General features: G+C 49.8%; 1 long non-coding RNA gene across 1 annotated transcript; it reads left to right on the plus strand.

Moving 5' to 3' along the window:
* The first annotated feature begins 5,034 nt into the window (after positions 1 to 5,034).
* LOC142837606 (uncharacterized) lies at positions 5,035 to 6,387 on the plus strand. Its single transcript, XR_012908297.1, has 2 exons — positions 5,035 to 5,304; positions 5,662 to 6,387. It is a non-coding gene; the product is annotated as an uncharacterized LOC142837606 (long non-coding RNA).
* The last annotated feature ends 1,319 nt before the right edge of the window (positions 6,388 to 7,706 follow it).

The raw sequence follows: 7,706 nt of genomic DNA on the forward strand, positions 1-7,706 counted from the left end.
TCATTGGCTTATTGCAGAGATTTGCCACAGGAATAGAACTCTAGCTAACAAAGGAAGGTCGGACACACGGGAAAACACCAGCAGGGTACATACAGAGGGCAGATCATGTGAACAGGTAACAAGAGGGAATCTGTCTGCAAGCCAAGGGGAAGAGGCCTCCCACAAGCCAAACTCGTCAACACCTCGGTCTCAGGTTTCCAGTTTCCAGACCTGTAAGAAAGTAAAGTTCAGTTATTTAAACTGCTCGATCTGTGGTATTTTGTTATGTGAGCTCTAAAAAAAACCAATACATATACCAAAAAAAAATTTGATTTCTTTTAATTAGCTGCCTAGGATAAATCAGCTGATTTCCATTGCTACTGCTGGGTGCCGGGAAGTGCAGAGCCAAATGACCAGTTGGAGCCACCACAATGACTGGAGTGAGTCCACTTTGGAGGAATATGATACCTGATCAGGCTAGTTGTGGGGATATTGAGGGGTATGGAGGGTGGGGGCGTGGTGAGGGGTATGGAGGGTGGGGGCGTGGTGAGGGGTATGCAGAGTGGGAGGTATGAAGAGTGTCTGTCTGTCTGCCTGTGTATGGAAAATTGGGGATGGGGAGAGTGAAAGGCATGGGGAATGAAGGGTGTATTCCTTGTGGAGAAGGTGACTCCAGGGTACAGAAAAGATTTGGTTTTTCTCTAGATCCCCGTATTCCAACTGATGTTCACTGCTATGGGTAACATCTGGGCCACTTCTAAATTGTGTGATGTGTTCTGAGGCAGAACTGAAGGGTGCCCACATATCTGCCTTTCACTAAGGGACACATGAGGGACATTTTTTAGTTTTAAATTTGTGTGTGTGTTGTGTGCCTATGTGTGTTTGTGTGTGTATGTATGTGTGTATATGTGCTTGTGTGTGTATGTATGTATGAGTGTGTTTATGTGTGTGTATGTATATGTGTGTTTGTGTGAGTGTGTGTGTATGTGTGTTTGTATGTGTGTGCAGGTGCCCACGGAGGTCAGAAGAGGGCATTGGATCCCTTGGAACTGGTTAGTTACATGGAGCTAACGCAGAGAAACAGAAAGGGATTGCTGGTGTGGATATGGTTTTCTCCTGTTCTCCCTTTCAGTCAGGCTGGCCTCCCCCACATGGCTCTGCCCACATTTAGAGTGGGCCCTTCCTCCTCAGCCAAACCTCTATGGAACCACCCCCACAGACGCCTCTAGAAGTGTGTTTTCTAGATAACTGGAAACGCAGTCGAATTGACCATCACGATTAGCTATCACACCACCCAGCCCAGCCTGGCTCAGGCTCCAGATACTCCTGCAGGGGATCCAGACTCCTGAGGAGAAGCTCAGCTGTGAAGTGATGGCTGGAATCCACACTCTGTGAGGGCTGCCAGCTGCTCCAGACGATGTCCAATGTCCGTCACCCCACAGCACGGCTTCCTTGGTTCCAGAATATTTTCCAAGCTTGGTTCTGTGTCTTGGCCTCCTGGTCCTCTGGTTACTCCTTTCAGTGAGGGAAGCTGGGCTGATCAGTAGGCACTGGACCCCTGAGGCACATATTGATAAAATCAAGCACTTCCAAGAACAAAGCCGCTTGACAAGGAGTGCCCTGCAGAGGAAGCTCTCCCAAGAACTCTACTCTCACAGTGAGGGTACTGCTGAACACAGGGCCTTGCAATTCAGAGCACACTTGCTGAGTGAGGGGAGCACTCCTGAGCACAGGACCTCAGATTTGGAGCACACTGCTGAGAGGAGCACTCTTGAGCATATGACTTCAGAGTTGGAGCACACTGTTTAGGGGAGCACTCCCAAGCACATCACTTTATATTTAGAGCACACCATTGAGGGGAGCACTCCCGAGCACATGACTTCAGAGATGGACCGCACTGTTTAGGGGAGCACTCCCAAGCATATCACCTGAGAGTTGGAGCACTCTGTTGAGGGGAGCACTCCCGAGCACATGACTTCAGAGATGGACCACACTGTTTAGGGGAGCACTCCCAAGCATACCACCTTAGAGTTGGAGCACTCTGTTGAGGGGAGCACTCCCGAGCACATGACTTCAGAGATGGAGCACACTGTTTAGGGGAGCACTCCCAAGCACATCACTTTATATTTAGAGCACACCATTGAGGGGAGCACTCCCGAGCACATGACTTCAGAGATGGACCACACTGTTTAGGGGAGCACTCCCAAGCATACCACCTTAGAGTTGGAGCACTCTGTTGAGGGGAGCACTCCCGAGCACATGACTTCAGAGATGGAGCACACTGTTTAGGGGAGCACTCCCAAGCATACCACCTTAGAGTTGGAGCACTCTGTTGAGGGGAGCACTCCCGAGCACATGACTTCAGAGATGGAGCACACTGTTTAGGGGAGCACTCCCAAGCACATCACTTTATATTTAGAGCACACCATTGAGGGGAGCACTCCCGAGCACATGACTTCAGAGATGGAGCACACTGTTTAGGGGAGCACTCCCAAGCATACCACCTTAGAGTTGGAGCACTCTGTTGAGGGGAGCACTCCCGAGCACATGACTTCAGAGATGGAGCACACTGTTTAGGGGAGCACTCCCAAGCATACCACCTTAGAGTTGGAGCACTCTGTTGAGGGGAGCACTCCCGAGCACATGACTTCAGAGATGGAGCACACTGTTTAGGGGAGCACTCCAAGCACACAACTTTAGAGTTGGAGCACACTGCTGACAGGAGCACACCTGGGATCATTGAGCTCAGGGTGGCTGTCCCTCACCTTCAGACTTAAGGATAGAAGATACCATCCCAGAGCAGGGCTCCCAGGATCTATGAGATCAGGGGTCAGGCAGTAGCACTTAGGGGTACCTCACCTTGATTCCTCAAGGTGGGTGTGATTAGCATACTGGGTTCTAAGTTGCAAACAAGGAGAAAGGTGCAAGTGTCCTGATTTTCAGAGTTGCAGGGAACAGTAGAAGAGGTGTTCTCTGGGGCCCAGGAGGCAGGCAGCCACTAAGACACTGCCTATATTTGAAATCTTTCAAATACAACGTCTACTGCAGGACAAATGCAGAAGCAGATATGGCATGCCCACACCGGGAAATGTTAGTCAGCCCTAAAGAAGAACAGTGTACCCGTACATGCTTTGACACGGATGAACCTCAAAAATATCCTGCTGGCAAAAGAAGTCAGGAACGAAAAGAAGGGCATGCGTTTGTGTGATTTCATTTCTAGGAGAGTCAGTTTTCTGGGGGAAGCCATACACAGTACGTAAGTCAGTTTTCTATACTTATAATGAAGCACCTGAAGCTGTGCGTTTTTTAAAGGTATACATTTTTTTTCTAGCTCACAGATGTGGAGGCTGGAAACCCATGGCCAGGTGGCCCCATCCATACCACCACTGCTGAGAGTCCCCTTGGCTGGCAGATGGCATTTGAGGGGAGCTTGTGAAAGAAAAAGAGGACGCATGGTAAAAAGGGGAACCAGAGGAGGGTCAATCAGGCTCCTAGAGGCTCCATCTTTTAAAGGTCCACCCCCTGCTGGGTGACAGGCCAGACCCAAACTACAGCAGGAGCCATTAGCCCAGGCTTTTGTTCTGTGGTGACGGAGGGGGTCCTTGAATTAGATAGTGACAATGATTGGGCAACCATGTGAGGACACTGGGAACGACTCACTGGACACTTTAATGTGAACAGTTTGGATGTTCAACAGGTCAGAGTGTTAAAGGAAGCAGATGCAAAACCGGCTATGGAAGGCCATGGCTGTGTGTCCCCTTTCTAGTCCTAAGCCAATATCCCACAACTTAAGGGCTGGAGAAATAGTCAGATCATTCTTGCTGGGCCCCTAAGGACAGTCTCGGAGGACAGCTCCCCACCCCTTGGTGAGTGCAAACAGTCATGACTCATCTAGCCCTTTCAGAAGGATCATGATATTTCACTCGGGTGACCCTAGAATGGAAAAGGAGGCCAGTCAGGTTTTTCAGGAGACTATAGGGTCTGTGCACTAGGCACATGATCTGGCTTCTCTCTCTCTTTCTCTGTCTCTCTGTGTGCGTGTGTGTGAGTTGCACGGGTATTGTATGTGTACAGGTGTGCATTCACGTTCGCACATTTGCATTTAGAGGCCATAGGTCAATGTCAGTTGTCTTCCCCAGTTGACCTCCACCTTGTAGTTTTAAGAAGTTTTCTCCAGAATCTGGAACTCACCAGTTTAGCTAGGTTGGCTAGCCAGCGATCTGTGGTGTCATCCCCACCACTGGGATTACAGTTGTGGTGCTTCATGCCAGGATTTTTATGGGTATGTCTGCTGTAGGAAATCCTACAGCTGGTAGCCCTTAAGTACCCGCCCACTGGGGCGTGGCCTCTTATACTATTTATGCTGAGGTAAAGCATGTGCATCGTCGGCCTCTTTTCCGGCTGTGGGATTCCGTTGCTGTTCTCCGTTCCAGCAGAGGATATTGATTTGTGAGTCTACGCCTAAATAAATAACCATCTATTATTCTCAATTCTGAGCTAGCGTGGGTTTTCTTTTAAGCATCCTTCTTCGTATGTCGAGGCTCAAAAGCAGGCCCTATGATTGTGTGGTGTGGGCTTTATCCTCTGAGCCATCTCTCTAGCCCTTGGCCTGGATTTTGAGTGGTTAATTTGAGCAGGCGTTAGCCGTTGGCAGAACTCACAGGTTTATTCCTTGGCCGGTGGAAAGGGTTGATGACCAATGGACATCTTTGGGGTTCTCCCGATAGCTGAGAGGGTAAACAAAATGATTTCTGTCTAAGGGGATGAGCGGAGGGGCCCTCAGTGGATGCTGCCTTCCTCATGGTAAGGGATGGGCGGAGGGGCCCTCAGTGGGTGCTGCCCTCCTCGTGACGGTAAGGCTAGGACTCTCAGTCTCTGTTGTGAGAGTGCTGTAGTTCCTGATCAGTTCACTGGTGATACTAGTGAGCTTAGCTTAGCTCGCTGTACTTTAAACCATCAGGGTCCACCACCAAAGACACAGAGAAGGTACAGACGCTGAAAAGTTCACCTGGCTATGGCCCAGTCACAGCTGATGGGCCGCATGGGGCTTCTCCCTGGAGGACGCTTGGTGGCAGTTGATCTGATAAATACTGTTTCCTACCCTAGAAGGAGGACCTCCCTGCCCAGGTAGCCTGCAATCCTATGCAGGGAGCCAGAACAGTCCCAAGTTTCCTTTGGGGCACTAGATTTTATACTGGAGCTGCTGGAAAGTATGGGACCATATGATCGCTGATCTCCACACAGGACATGAGACCATGGCAACCAGACCTGAACAGCAGCAGGTGGCAGGCACCATGGATGGAGTGGAATAGGTACTCTCTGGAGGTGAGGAGAACCCTGCCCTGCTCATGGTACATGACAGCCATAGCCCAAGGAGGGATGGGTCAATAATAGTGCATTGTAGCCCCAAGGCAGAAGCACAGGCTCAGTGTGCCTTTTGGGTCTTGGAGGCGCTACAGTTAGTAGAAGGCTGAGGGTCCCTTTGGGGTTTAAGCGTCTGGAGCCGGCTCCTCAGTTCACGAGGTGGGGAGACTGTGGGAAGTGGAACCTGGTGGGAAGCTCTTACTTAGGCCCCTGGGTACTGTCCTCAGACAGGATTAGACAGCACTCTCGGGACCTCTCACACAATGAATCATTAGACCAGACTCATCATCCACTAAGCAACTTTCTTCCTTCCACAAGTGCTCCGGTGCCATTGCGACGCTTCGACTGTCGGGCCAGACCAGCATCTCCACCAGAATTCCTAGCTAACTAAACTTTCCCAGGCTCGGGAATTGTCTTGTCACCAGAGAACACACCACACAGAGGCGTGATGTTGCATGCTCAGGAATTGACGGCCACACTCAGCAGTCTCAGGAGGTGCCAGTCGGGCTGGTACCCAGTGATGCCCAGGGCACAGGGTGGCTCTGCAAGGCCTGCTAAGTCTGGAGCTAAGAACCTCAGCAGGTCACATCTCACTGCCCATCCATCACGCTACACTCCTGTCCTCACCGAGCGTCTCATGTCACACTCCTCATACTTCCCCAGGATCTGTAGTGAGAGGAGGACCCAAGGGTGCTCCATGGGTCAGCTTGGGGTCACAGCACACAGAGATGGAGGGCACTGTGCCTCGGTCTCTCACAGCGGTTACTGCCGAGGATCCATGGAAGACCTCATCGTTAACAGAGCAGTATGAAGCACGCAGTCATCCACTGTATGTCCAGAGACCACGCTGGGAAAATACACTCCCTGCCTCCCCCTGTAACTTTTCCCTTGGGCCTCTGCTCTGAGACTCTGACAGCCTTCCCCAGAGCTGAGCTGATGCCAGGCCCTAAACTTCCAGAATGCTGAGAGCTAAATGAACCTCTTCTCTCCATAGATTACCCAGCTTCAGTTATGTTGTTTATAGTAAAGGAAAATGGATCTGTATATCTTTTGTTCTCCTATTTATTTGTTTTTACTAGATATGTTGGTGTGTGCATGAATGTGTGTTAATGTACATATGTACATGCGTGTGCGCTGTATATACATGTATGGGCCTGCTCTCCCTTGCTGACTGGCATGAATAGAAGCTCAAGGTGGAAGTTGGAATGTCTTCTATAATTTCTCTATCTTAATTTTTGACGCTGGGTCTCTCTTACTAAATTTGAAGCTTGGCATTTGGTTAAACTGGCTGTCCAGCGAGCCTCTGAGATCTGCCCATTTTTGTCCCCTAGCAAAGAGATTGTAGGTGTACACTGTCTGGCTTTTACATGGGTGCTGGAGATTCGAACTGAGGTCCTCATGCTGTGCAGCAGGCATTTTTTATCCACCGGGCCATCTCCTTAGCTCTGGATGTCTTTTCTTAACTTTTTAAAAGCTTTTTTTAAATTTGTTCTTTGTGTCTTTCACATCATGCATCTCCATCCCATTCCTTTCCCCGTCCCTCCGTATCTGTCCTCTGCCCTTTCATCTCTCCTCGCCCCGAAATAAAATGAAATTTAAGAGAAAAAAAAGAAAAGGAAAAAGGGGAAAATCTAGTTATGGAAGCTGCAGTGTGACACAGTGTATAAATTATGCATTGCCCAAAAAGTGTCCAGTCCAGAATGCAAGTGGCTTTTGAAGATAAGGTGGTCTGTTTTTCTAATTCACACTGAGGTTCTATATAGGCAACACAGTAGTGTCTGGAGTCCCTTATGCAGGGGTTGGGGATATGGTAGCAGCAGACCCAGCAGGATTCCTGAAACTGAGGACCTGGCCCCTGGCCCAGGCTCCCTGAGAAGCTCCTAGGAGACTCACCTAGCAGGCATCGGCCTGGACGGCTGTGGTACGCTGAGTTCTGGTCCTAATTTTCCCTCAGCCCTGTCCTCTACTGCCCAGTGACGACACTCAGGATGAAAACCAGGCAAGAAAAGGACATGACGGCTGCCAGCTGGACTTCTTGCTCCCCCTAGGCTTCCAGAGCTATGGGATCTGGCAGGCTGCGGTGCCGGGAAAACACATTGTTTGGGGGCGTTGTGGATACAGTACAGGATATTTTTAGCAGATTGTTCTGACTTAGTGAAAAACCTGAAAGATAGTGTTGATGAGCCCCTTGTTTTAGCTCCGCAGATGGCTGGGCTATAATTAGACGCTTGTTTCTGGGCGTCTCTACAGTTCTGTAAGAAGACACCTTGCAGGGCACAGAGCACATGGCGGGAGGGCGCCTTCGTGGTTTTATTCAGGGTTCTATCTTTTACTCTTTACTCTCAAGCATCAACTGTGTTTGT

The sequence above is a fragment of the Microtus pennsylvanicus genome, chromosome 18 (genome assembly GCF_037038515.1).
Source record: "Microtus pennsylvanicus isolate mMicPen1 chromosome 18, mMicPen1.hap1, whole genome shotgun sequence".
Lineage (NCBI taxonomy): Eukaryota > Metazoa > Chordata > Mammalia > Rodentia > Cricetidae > Microtus > Microtus pennsylvanicus.